The following is a 14,236-nucleotide window of genomic DNA, read 5'->3' as shown; positions in this document are numbered from 1 at the left end:
CAGACTCGGGAAATGTAGTTAATTGCGAACGCGCCGCCATATTGTGTTTATGTGATTGCGCGGTTGACTGATGTGTTTCTCTTGCTACTTGTTTTCTTTTTACAGTCAGCCTAAAGATAAGACCCGGTAAGCAACCGGGAGTGAATGTGAAAGACGAACGGTTTCCTTTAAAATAGTTAAATCCCTGTTTAAAAATTCGTCTTATTTGCATAAACAAACCGTTGCTTGATGGCATCTGAGGAGGATAAACATGATATGGACATTATATCTTCAGGTACTCCTTTCACTACTAAATAAAGAGTTATGAAAAGGTAAAAAGATAAACATTAAAATAGCAAATGCGGCCTTTTTGAATTTTGGATATCAAAGCGGCCAGTAGAGTGCGCTGTTTTGCACTGTTAACTCTAATTGGATGGTCAACTAAATGACAATGAAATCTCTGTCTAAATTAGCTCCGTATCTGATGAATGATTCCTCTGTTCATTGCTGTATTTTAATCTACATGGTATAACTCTAAATTGAAATAATATGCAGGAATGTTTCAGTGCCGCCCACAGTCACTGCTGAAGATGATGTAAACTAGCATTCTTTTAACAAGTGTTGTTGTTCATGATATCTTGTGTTGTAGATTCACAGAAAAGCAGCATTTATGTGACCAAGATTGACAGATTTACATCTGTGGGTGATGGTGTGCATATTCTGAGGTTTTGTCATAACATATTGCACTTGTTCTGGACTTCTCTGCCAGTTCGTTCAGGTAACAAACACTCATATGTTCACAACACAGAAGTACTGTGACAGTAATAGCATGTTTTTTTGTTGTTGTTTCTGAAAGATTGATTAAGGTGTGTACCATTTGATAATTTCCACATGCAAAAACAAACAAACAAATAATCAGTTTTATTTGAATGATGGATATATAGTTCTGTGAATTAAGGTGATTGATTTCAAACAATAAATGAATGTTTTGAAGTGCTCTCAACATGGCTAACTTGTTACAAGACAACAAGTGTTGTTGACAAACAGCTTTACAGTAGGAACTGAGCTGTAAACACAAGCCTGTTTAAATGACTCTGACATTTCTGACACTTCTGTGTCAGTGTTTGTCATGACCTGCTGTCACACTTGTGGCACTTTTGCAAGACTTTGCCAAAAGTCAGGGAATAACTGTCTCCCAACCTATAGTTCTGCTTGTTGTACACAGTCAAAAATGTTTGAGCACGTTTATTTTGTTTTCAGCTTAGTGAACGAATCTCACAAAAAGATGTCTCAGTCACAGTTTACCCCAAACTCAAAAGCAAAAAAAGAAAGATAAAAGAATTTCCAAACCAAATGATGCCTATTTTAATTTCTCATTATCATAAATCAGAAAAATCTCATTATTGTTCCCATAATGCATCAAGATATTTCACTTTTCCATTTTGGAATTTCCAATAGTGATCCTCATTACTGTAATACTGTAATAAAATTAATACAAATGTATTTTTATTAATTAAGTTTATTATTTATATTTTTTATTTATTAATTAAATCAGTATGAATTAGTAGAGCATAAATTAAGATAAGCAAAAATGTATAAAATATACATTTTGCATTAAGATAATAAAGTCTAATATTTTTTTACTTCTTTATTTTCATTTTTATTTAGAAAAAAATAAATGCAGAACAAAAAATGCCACCAGGATGCATAAATATTTTACTTTTTTTTTCATTATAGTAATAAGAATTTGAGAGTAAAATGTGCTTAATTGTCACAATTAAAAAAAATCTTGAACGAATTAATTAATATATATATATATATACACACACTACCAGTCAAAAGTTTGGAAACATTACTATTTTTAATGTTTTTGATTGTCTCTTATGCTCATTAAGGCTGCATTTATTTCATAATAAATACAGAAAAAACAATAATATTGTGAAATATTATTACAATTTAAAATTATGGTTTTCTATTTTAATATACTTTAAAATATAATTTATTCCTGTGATCAAAGCTGAATTGTCAGCATCATTACTCCAGTCTTCAGTGTCACATGATCCTTCAGAAATCGTTCTAATATGCTGATGTATTATCAATGTTGGAAACAGTTGTGCTGCTTAATATTATTTTATAACCTGTGATACCTTTTCAGGATTCTTTGATGAATAAAAAGTTAAAAAATATCAGCATTTATTTAAAATAGAAATATTTTGTAACAATATACACTACTGTTCAAAAGTTTGGGGTCAGTAATTTTTTTTCTTTCTTTTTTTTTGAAAGAAATTAATACTTTTATTCAGCACGGATGTGTTAAATTGATAAAAAGTGATAGTAAAGATTTATATTGTTAGAAAAGATTTATATTTTGAATAAATGCTGTTCTTTTTAACCTTTTATTCATCAGTGAATCCTGGAAAAAGTATCACAGGTTCCAAAAAAATATTAAGCAACACAATTGATTTTTGTGATGAAATGTGATATGTGGATATGTTCTTGGCAGATTTTGTAAGGTTTTGTAATATTAGTTTTGCTCCCCTACACTGTTTCCCCTTCATTCACCAGTGTTTGATTTACCTCAGATAGAAAGTTAATTTCTTTCCCAGCAACTGCTTGGGTAGTTATGACAGTCTTTTCCTCATTTGGCGGAATACCGTGGTCCAGCTGTCAGCAGGGTTCACAGACGTCTGTTTCAACCCCCTCAGCTGCTAAACACTACGAGAGACTGAGCGCATGAGTTAAAATTAGCTCTTAGTCAACACACGGCTTCACGGGTCAGGACATAAAGGACTTTGGGGTCTCTCCAGACAGTCTAAACTGTCTCTGTCTACCGTCTTTCCCTCATCCAGGACATTGTGAAGGCAACAGAAGTGAGCTGGAGTGATACCAACAAGATCCATTCTTATTGGTCATTCTCTATCTCTCTTTTCTCAGTCGTTCTGCTCGCTCAGACTTGGATAGAGGACAATACAGTTCTCACAGACCGCTAGTGCTAGGACAATCTCTGTAGGAACAGAAGACAACGTAAAGGCAGGACCGCAAGAAGGAGAAGGAGCATTTTTGTGATGGTTTATTCCAGGAACAGATGGACATTAAAGTGGACGTTTCTTTTGACACGCTTTTAAAGTCTTCACTGACTTAGACAAAGTCATCTGTGAACTGATACCTGTAACTTGGGACCATATAAAAAAGGTATGTTGTGCAATTTTTATCATCAAAATATTTGTACTGGAATAGTTTTTACTATATATACAGTTTTTACAATTGTTATCATTTTGGCCAACAAAATTGTAATATATATATATATATATATATATATATATATATAACATTATTTTGTGTTTTTTTTTATATATATATATATATATATATATATATATATATATAACAAAAATCAATGTAATTAAAAGTGAAAATGTAAAAGGAAAACACATTTATTTTGGGCAACAAAAATGTAATTAATTATTAATTAATTAAGTATATATTAGTTTATTACAATTGTTGTTATAATTTTGGCCAACAAAAAGTTTTATTTAAAATCAGTATATTTACACATTTTATTAAAATTTTTGATAGCAAAATGATACTTTTTTTTCTTTTACGTTTTCGCTTTTTCATTAGTTTTGTGTTAAGATTTGTTTTTTACTGTTTGAATTTAGCTGAAAAGCTTATAATCAACAGGTTCTTTTAGTGTTAGCTTACCCTACATAGTGTGACAACATGCCCCGCTACATTTCTAAGCAGTCGAATTAATCATTTTTGCCTGGCATATGATGAATTGGATAAAAAAAAATCCTTCAGATTTATGTTGAAGAAGGGACTCGAGCCATATCTAGAGACTTGGCGTAAGGATCTTTTAACTTGTGCTAGTAAGAAACCATCTAACAAATAGATAAAGCCACCCAGAACCCTTTAGCAGCCGTATAGCAATGCCCACACGCGAGTCAATAGCCTCTCACATCTTTTGGAGGAAGTATCAGAATCTTTATTTGTGTTTATGTGCATGCTTGGTGACCATGTAACTGAGAGGTTTGTTCAACTCTGACTTCATTGTGAGTAAGGGCAGCTTTCAGGAAGCGCTTCATCAGATTGCACTTAGCATTCCATTTCCTACTGAAGGAGTTCCTCTGACACGGGCCCAGGAGAGACTACTGGCAACGTTACAGCACTTTGAAGTCGTCAGTGACAGAGATGATGTCTTAAATCAGTCTGTGTGACTCAGTATTCTCTCTGGACTTTAGGATCTGTCTAAACATTTCAGTCCACATGTGGGTGAGCAGAAGGAGAAGAGATGAAGTCCAGAATGCTTGTGTTTAGACTCAGTTTTGCAAATAATGTTGTAATCTGAGCATGTTAGTTGTCATAATGTGACGGCACCATGCAATACCATGGTCCTTTGACATATACAATGGTACTGAATGATTTCTGTATTCATATACTATCATTACACTATTATGGTCACTTGGGAATGGCGTGGCAGCAGTTTGTGAAACCAAAAGTGTGTAATTTCTTTCGTGGCCGCAGGAATGATTGGCCCAGTGTTTCCTTTGAATCATCGGCCGCAGTTAGTGTCTGAACTAATGACCTGACGCGCTGTGATAAGACACGGTACATGACATCAGCGCTCTAATTCTGCACTTCCATGTGAGAAACAACAACAAGCTTCCACTGCTACTTTTGGTGCCTGTCGTCGTCATGGCAACAAAACAGAGGCTGTTTGTTTAGATGGTTTGTTTAGTTAATTGACATGTGTTTAGTTCATTTTTAACAAAAAGCGTGCAGGTTCTAAATGTCGTCATTGCTGTTTATTGAGTTTACTAAAACATACACTTGGTATACAAGGTATTTGTTGAAGTACTTTGGAGAACCATGTAAATACCATGTACTGTCTGTGAATTATCAGTACTATAGTATTTATCAAAGAACCATGACTTTACCAAGACCTTAGAACATGGTAAAAACCATGGTATATGAATATATAATTTTGTACTATGGCAATACTATAGTTTTGGACATGTACCTTGGTAGTACCATGGTATTCTTTGAAGTATAATATAATTACTTGTATGGTACCATGACATTACCAAAGGCCATGGTATATGAATATGGTAATCAATGAGTACCACAGTATATATCAAACTACAATGGTATTACCGTGTGTTGGGGCATTTCCTATTAAAACAATGTACTGTAAATACCATAGTATACGTGTATGATACAGTACTATTCAAAAGTTTGGGGTCAGTCATTTTTAAAAAAAGAAATTAATACTTCTATTCAGCAAGGGCACATTGAATTGATCAAAAGTGACAGTAAAGACATTTAAAATGTTACAAAAGATTTCTATTTCAAATAAATGATGTTTTTTTTTTAACTATCTATTCATCAAAGAATGACAGTTTCCACAAAAATATGAAGCAGCACAACTGTTTTCAACTTTGATAATAATCAGAAATGTTTCTTGAGCAGCAAATCATCATATTAGAATGATTTCTGAAGGATCATGTGACACTGAAGACTGGAGTAATGATGCTGAAAATTCACAGGAATAAATTACATTTTCAAAATATATTCAAATAGAAAACAGTTATTTTAAATTGTAATAATATTACACATTTTACTGTATTTTTGATCAAATAAATGCAGCCTTGGTGAGCAGAAGAGACTTCTTTCAAAAACATTAAAAAAATCCTCAAACTTTTGAACGATACTATAATCCTTCGGTATCTATTAAAGGAGACCTATTATGCCGATTTTCACAAGATGTAATATAAGTCTCTGGTGTCCCCAGAATGTGCATTTGAAGTTTCAACCAAAATACCCCACAGATCATTTATTATAGCTTGTCAAATTTGCCCCTATTTGGGTGTGAGCAAAAACACACCGTTTTTTGTGTGTGTCCCTTTAAATGCAAATGAGCTGCTGCTCCCGGCCCACTTTCCAGAAGAGGGCGGAGCTTTAACAGCTCGTGCTTCAGTTGCTCAACAACAACAAAGCTGGAGAATCTCACGCAGCCAAAATGACGAAAGTGTTCAACCTTACATTGTTCAAACCGGAGTCGAACACTGATGGAGAGACTCAGGAAGAAGTTACAACTTTTAGAATGAAACTGGACGTTTCTGAATGGTTAGTGGATAAATTTATGTAGTTGTTGTGGAGTTGATTCAACTCATCGACTAGCATGTGCCGTCATGTTAATCTTTTGTGCAAATCCAGCGTTGAATTGACCCTTGTTTGTGAAGCAGTCCGGTGTAAAATGACGGCATGTCAACAACACTCTACTACAACAACTCTTCCTCTACTATAAAGCAGCCCAACATGGACTCACCCCCTTTGTTGTGTGTTCTCGGGGGCGGGGTTTATGTAAATTTTGGGGTTTGTGATGTCACTAACCCGGGAAGAAGCTCAGTGTAGTCCCTAGCAGCCGTTTGTTGTAGTCCTTAAAAAGCGATTTCTGTAAAAGAAAATATCTCCCTTGACTTTGAGCGTCGTAACTTTGCAGATGTTGTTTATGTTCAAAAAGCAACATTACACACTAACTAAAGTTAAAAAAGTGAAATCATAATCAAGGACCCCTTTAAAGTACCATTGTATATACGTATTGTATAAAAGTGATATCATCACTTTACAATAGTACTGGCACAGTTAGAGTAGATGTAATTTAGCAATCACATAGGAATCTGCTAGAATAAATCTGCAAAAGGCCCATTATAAACACAGTAAGTGAGGTGTGTTTATTTTTAAAGGAGTTTTTAGTTGCGTATGAGCATTGAAATTGGCATGTGTAAAATTTAAACTCTTCACCTGTTAGTACTCAGGCTGTATAGCCTCAGTCTTCACTCCTTCTGGAAGGGTGTGTGTCTCTAAAAGTGACACAGCCGTGGGACGTAGGATTAACATTATATCATTACAGCTAAAGCAGACTCTGTGGTGAGGTCATCTCTCTGCTGCAGCCCACACCTATTGTCAGAAAAAACACGGCAGCGAGCCAAAAGCATTACTGCAGACACTGAGAGATCTGGGGTCGCTCATGGCTTGGGAAAACTCTTCCAAATGATCAAGCAGAGCCCTTAGAAATCTTTTTTTCCCTGATGGATTAGATGCGACATACTACTAATTACTTATTTGATGTTTAGTTTATTCTTTAAAGTCACTATGAAATTGACCATTCTTGTTTTTTTATGGATTATTGAAGTATTTATTATAAATATATCATCTGCATCTCTTCTCTGATTACATGTTTACTGGCGGTCTGGCGCGAGGGCGAGGCAACCTGTCACTCACATGAGATCATCCAATAACAAACCACAACCATCCAATCAATTCCCCATGGACAAAATCAAGCCCCACCCTACATTTGTTCTTGTTTGAGAAGCCATTTCATTTAGATATATACGTCACAATAGGGAAGAAAAGACTAGCGCAACTTCAGCCTTTAATCCAAAGTGATTTGAGTACACATAAATCTCCCTGAGTAGATCAACATGAGATCATAATTGATGCTCTTCTTCACTTTATTAATACATGTTCCTGGTCTTATTGTGCACAATTATTTATTATTTTTCCAGCGAAAAGAGCAATAGAATCGTTATAAATGGTGTTAGTGTGATTAAAATTACTCATGCTGCGATACAAGAGTTTAATCGCTTTAGCTAATTTCCTCCGTCCTCTGTTTTACTGTACGTGGGAAATGACATCATCTTCCTCCCATCAGAAAGGCATCTGTTCATCTGTTCATTCGTCCACTGTGACCGATGATCGGAGCAGAACCATACGGCCATAAGAAAACATGCTTATCAGTAACACAAACTCTTCGATCACGGGCAGGCAGGACAAAAGCGAGCGCTGTGATATAAATTACTCCCAAAGCGTGTATGAAGCTTACGCTGAAGTCATTACACAACGAGTGTTTCTCATTCTGGGTCAGCAGATGTCTTTCTGAAGGAGGTGATTTTGAAGGAGCCGTTTGTTCAATGGAAAGAATGTTCCAGATAGCAGAGCTATTTCTGAGAAAAGGCTTGTCGGTGCATCGCTGCTGCAGCCTTTGGGTCATACCATGGGTCATTCTAACTGCCGTTTGTTTCTGAAAATTTTTTTATTATTATTATGTTGACTTGACAAGGTCTGTTTGTCTGTCTGTGTATCTATCTATCTGTCATTCTAACGTTCTATATCTATCATTACATCATTCTATCTAACGTTCATTCTTCTATCTATCTATGTATGATCCATCCATTCATCCATTTTTCATTCGTTCTGTGTATGTATCCATCCATCATTCATTCGTTCTATCATCCATCCATCCATCCACTGTTTATTTGTTCATTCATTCTATCATCTATCCATCCATCCATCCATCATTCATTCGTATCCATCCATCATTCATTCATTCCATCCATCCATCCATCCATCCATTGTTCATTCATTCTATCCATCCATCATTCATTCGTTCCATCCATCCATCCATCTATCTATCCATTGTTCATTCGTTCTATGTATGTATGGATATATGATCCATCCATCCATTCATTGTTTATTTGTTCCATTCATCTATCCATTCATCCATCCATCCATCGTTCATTCGTATCCATCCATCCATCCATCATTCATTCATTCCATCCATCCATCCATTGTTCATTCATTCTATCCATCCATCCATCCATCCATCCATCATTCATTCGTTCCATCCATCCATCTATCCATTGTTCATTCGTTCTATGTATGTATGGATATGATCCATGTATGGATATATGATCCATCCATCGTTCATTCGTTCCATCCATCCATCCATCATCCATCATTCATTCATTCTATCACCTATCCATCCATCCGTCCATCATCCATCGTTCATTCATTCCTCCATCCATCCATCCATCTATCCATTGTTCATTCGTTCTATGTATTTATGGATATATGATTCATCCATCCATCCATTGTTCATTCGTTCCATCCATCTATCCATTCATCCATCCATCCATCATTCATTCATTCTATTCATCCATCCATTGTTTATTCGTTCTATGTATGTATGACCCATCCATCCATCCATCAATCATTGATTCTTTCTATGTATGTATGTATATATGATCCATCCATTCATCGTTCATTCGTTCCATCCATCCATCTATCCATTCATCCATCCATCCATCCATCCATCCATCATTCATTCATTCCATTCATCCATCCATCGTTCATTCGTTTCATCCATCCATCCATCCATCGTTCATTCGCTCCATTCATCTATCCATTCATCCATCCATTAATCGTTCATTCGTATCCATCCATCCATCCATCGTTCATTCGCTCCATCCATCCATCGTTCATTCGCTCCATCCATCCATCGTTCATTCGCTCCATTCATCTATCCATCCATCGTTCATTCGTATCCATCCTTCCATCCATCATTCATTCATTCCATCCATCCATCGTTCATTCGTATCCATCCATCCATCCATCCATCGTTCATTCGTATCCATCCATCCATCCATCCATCCATCCATCATTCATTCGTTCCATCCATCCATCAATCCATTGTTCATTCGTTCTATGTATGTATGGATATGATCCATGTATGGATATATGATCCATCCATCGTTCATTCGTTCCATCCATCCATCCATCATTCATTCATTCTATCACCTATCCATCCATCCGTCCATCCATCCATCGTTCATTCCATCCATCCATCCATCCATCCATCCATCCATCTATCCGTTGTTCATTCGTTCTATGTATTTATGGATATATGATTCATCCATCCATCCATCGTTCATTCGTTCCATCCATCTATCCATCCATCCATCCATCCATCATTCATTCATTCATTCATTCATTCATTCCATTCATCCATCCATCGTTCATTCGTTCCATCCATTCATCCATCCATCCATCCATCCATCGTTCATTTGCTCCATCCATCTATCCATTCATTCATTCCATCCATCGTTCATTCGTTCCATCCATTCATCCATCCATCCATCCATCCATCGTTCATTCGCTCCATTCATCTATCCATCCATCCATCCATCGTTCATTCGCTCCATCCATCCATCCATCGTTCATTCGTATCCATCCATCCATCCATCCATCCATCGTTCATTCGCTCCATTCATCTATCCATTCATCCATCCATCCATCGTTCATTCGTATCCATCTATCCATCCATCGTTCATTCGTATCCATCCTTCCATCCATCATTCATTCATTCCATCCATCCATCCATTGTTCGTTCATTCTATCCATCCATCCATCCATCCATCCATCCATCCATCCATCCATCATTCATTCGTTCCATCCATCCATCTATCCATCGTTCATTCGTTCTATGTATGTATGGATATGATCCATGTATGTATATATGATCCATCCATCGTTCATTCGTTCCATCCATCCATCCATCATCCATCATTCATTCATTCTATCACCTATCCATCCATCCGTCCATCCATCCATCGTTCATTCCATCCATCCATCCATCCATCCATCCATCCATCCATCTATCCGTTGTTCATTCGTTCTATGTATTTATGGATATATGATTCATCCATCCATCCATCCATCGTTCATTCGTTCCATCCATCTATCCATTCATCCATCCATCCATCCATCATTCATTCATTCTATTCATCCATCCATTGTTTATTCGTTCTATGTATGTATGGATATATGACCCATTCATCCATCCATCCATCCATCCATCAATCATTGATTCTTTCTATGTATGTATGTATATATGATCCATCCATTCATCGTTCATTCGTTCCATCCATCCATCTATCCATTCATCCATCCATCCATCATTCATTCCATCCATCCATCCATCCATCCATCGTTCATTCGTTCTACAGTATGTATGTATGTATGTATGTATGTATGTATGTATGTATGGATATATGATCCATCCATCCATCCATTGTTCTGTCTATCATCGTTCATTCGTTCTATCTATCATAATTCTTAATCAGTTACAGCTTTGCAAAATACCACTACCCCATTACAATAAATATGGAATTACAGTTTGCAGGAGTTTTGTTCATCCTATCTGTGTTTGTTTTGCAATGATGACTGACTGACTGTATTTTACATCTTACATGGTATTTAGGACTGAAAAATGTAAATTAGAGAGGCACAGAGGTGATACAGATGAGGAAAGAGGCAAATTTCAGTACAGTAGTACTGCGTGACCATCGTGTGAAGTACAGTATGAGAGTCCACTTGAACTCTCACCTATAACGCGACTCCACATTTTCATCATGTGCCATTTTAAACTTGGCTAGTTTATGATTCCTATTTTTATATGTACTCTACAACCTCCCTGTGTCCTCTCTCGATTTATTTCTGTCGCACACTCTGTCCTTCATGTTGGGTGACATCAGGTCACATTTATTAAATTAAGGTTGTAGACCTTCAACAGAAGGCAATAAATAGGGTTCATTTTTATTTGATTTTGACTTTGCATTCAGGCACAAATATCTGGTGCGCTCTTGTGATATAGGTATTTTTAGAGGCTCACGCTACAGGATGGTACAGTAGGAAATGGCAGATGGTCGAGCTTGTGCCGTGACAGGAAGTGTTTTGCCCGATGCACTGAAAATGTTGTAGGCTGTGTTGTATTTCTGATGAGAGAATGACTGAATTCGTATGCAAGATTTCACATTATGTTACAGAGGAGAATGCTTTGTTTTTGGTGAAACTGCATTAGTGCTATGCTCATTTCAGTATGAAATGTGTCTCAGACATTTCCCCTAAAATGCCCTATAGGAGCAATAAAAATGGATGAAAATTTGACATACAGCAAGTAAAAATCCTACTCTTAACAAGTATTTTAGTATAATTTTCCCGTTAAATTATTTAAAAATCTCTTCTCTGATGATGTGTTTACTGGTGCGAAGGCGGGACAACCTGTCACTCACATGAGATCCACCAATAGCAAACCACAACCATCCAATTCAATTCCCCATGGACAAAATCAAGCCCCGCCCTACATTTGTTCTTGCTTGAGAAGCCATTTTACTCGGATATACGTCACAATAGGGAAGAAAATACTATCGCAACTTCAGTTTCATGTTGACTTTAATTAGTATTTTAGTCTAATTTTTCAGTTAAAATATCTAAAAATCTTATTATATATTTACGTTACATACAATATTAAGACTTGTTTTCAGAGAATGTATCTTTAATATAAGTTTGTTTTGTTTTACTGCACTTAGAAGATTTTTCCACTTGTTTTAAGTATTAAAAAATCTGGCGTATTTAAGGTGCATTCTCTGAAATCAGATCTTAACGGACATGTATCTTGCTTTAAGGATTTGTTTGGGTATATTTTAAGTGAAAAGCAAGTCAAAAAAGACTCAATAGCAGTTTAAGGCTGCAAAATGAATGTGAATAGCAGGTCAGATCACTTTGAAACATTGCGGAGATCTCTTTTAATCTCTAGAGGAGACACATCTAGAGTTTACTTTTTTCTTCAGGACAAAGCGAGTCAGAAAGATAATTAAAAATAAGATGTCTTACATTTTGTTCTTTCATATGGGTTAATAACTTTCCAGGGATTATCTTTGACATTTTCTGAAAATAAAGCAAATAAATCCTTCATATTAGTAACGTACACATATACCTATTTCTCTATCATCTCAGAGAGAGCAGATACAAATAGTTCTGTGTGCCTGATGTGCTAAAATAATGACCATATGATGAGCTTAATTTTGGCAATCATATGATCAACACAAATGCAGAGCTTCAGTTTGTGCCAGACAAATGCGTCAATGTGAGAGTTTCTCTGCCCTTATTTAGTCACAATCCTCCAGCCTTGAAACAAACTCTGACGTTTTCCTCATGAACTGTCTGTGCGTTTTCAGGTATGTCTCTCTGTGTGGTGGAAGATGTGTGAGAAAATATTTAGACAAGTGTTACCACCTGCCTTTATGTTGTTTTACCCTTATTATCTAGTTGAGGTTATAGTGGATGAAACCATGAAGATCTGTAATACCTGGAGAAAACTATCTATTAGCATTCCTGTGTATTTCAATGGCAGTAACACTAGTGCATGCCAGTGTTGTTATAGTTATCTAAGGCTATTACAGATATTTTTGATAACTGAAATAAAATGAAATATAAGTATTAGATGAAAAATTTGCACTAAATGAAAATTAGAAATGTTGCTAGCATCTAGTTTGTTAAAATATTAAAACTAACAGAAATAAAATAAAACTATAATAAATTAAAACTATTTATAAATATTTAAAAAAAAAAAAAAAACTAATAAAAAGCACATACTAAAAAAATAACTAAAATTAAAACGAAAACTAAAAATATTAAAAATAAAAGCTTATTCATTATATATATTTATTTATAAAAAGGATTTGAATAAGCTTTTATTTTTAATATTTTTAGTTTAATTTTAGTTAAGAGTATGGTGTGTGTGTGTGTGTGTGTGTGTGTCTATATATATATATATATATATATAGACAGATTATATATATATATATATATAGACAGATTATATATATATATATATATATATATATATAGACAGATTTTATATATATATATATATATATATATATATATATATATATATATATATAGACAGATTATATATATATATAGACAGATTATATATATATATATATATATATATATATATATATATATATATATATATATAAATCTTTGATGTTTCCATAGATTTTTAATTTTTTCAATAGACCTATCCATCCCATCATCCTACAAAATATTATATTAATAAAATTAAAAATATAATATTAATAATTTTAATGTTACTTATAATAAATGTTTATAAATTATATATAATTATAAAATAAAAATGTAATAAAATATCGAACAATATTTCATTAATAAATATTATAATATACATTAATTTAATAATAATTGAAACTACTAACAAAAATAAAACTAAAACTGAAATAAAAATAAATTAAACTATTTTTAAATATTAAAAAAACTAATAAAAAGTGCATACTGAATCATTAACTAAAATTAAAACAAAGACTAAAATATTAAAAATAAAAGCTTATTTTATATATATATATATATATATATATATATATATATATGAGAGAGAGAGAGAATAAGCTTGTATATACTTTTATATTTTATATAGTGTTATGTATATATTTTTTATACATTTTTTTGCTTTTGAATTCATGAAAAATGCATATCATATGCTTGTTTGGCATGAATCAGTTTTTGTGATCCCAGATTAGCCGTACTGTTATGCCAACAAGGAATGTGCCAG

At 34.4% G+C, this 14,236-nt stretch overlaps 1 protein-coding gene across 5 annotated transcripts in view; it reads left to right on the top strand.

Annotated features, from left to right (window-relative positions):
• Positions 1 to 42: 42 nt before the first annotated feature.
• The window catches only part of LOC127502504 (filamin-A-interacting protein 1), a 32,464-nt gene continuing 18,270 nt past the window's right edge, over positions 43 to 14,236 (top strand). Inside the window, exons 1-3 of one of the 5 annotated variants that reach the window (XM_051875467.1) lie at positions 43 to 274; positions 629 to 757; positions 2,914 to 3,171. The gene's annotated coding sequence lies outside the window, so the exon portion shown is untranslated. Of the gene's footprint in view, positions 275 to 628; positions 758 to 2,619; positions 3,172 to 14,236 lie in introns of those variants that run through there. The other 4 variants (XM_051875468.1, XM_051875469.1, XM_051875470.1 and 1 more) reach the window with 4 other exon arrangements.

Source organism: Ctenopharyngodon idella, chromosome 20, assembly GCF_019924925.1.
Source record: "Ctenopharyngodon idella isolate HZGC_01 chromosome 20, HZGC01, whole genome shotgun sequence".
NCBI lineage: Eukaryota > Metazoa > Chordata > Actinopteri > Cypriniformes > Xenocyprididae > Ctenopharyngodon > Ctenopharyngodon idella.
The sequence above is the reverse complement of the archived record's forward strand: the minus strand, read 5'-3'. Positions and strand labels throughout refer to the sequence as shown.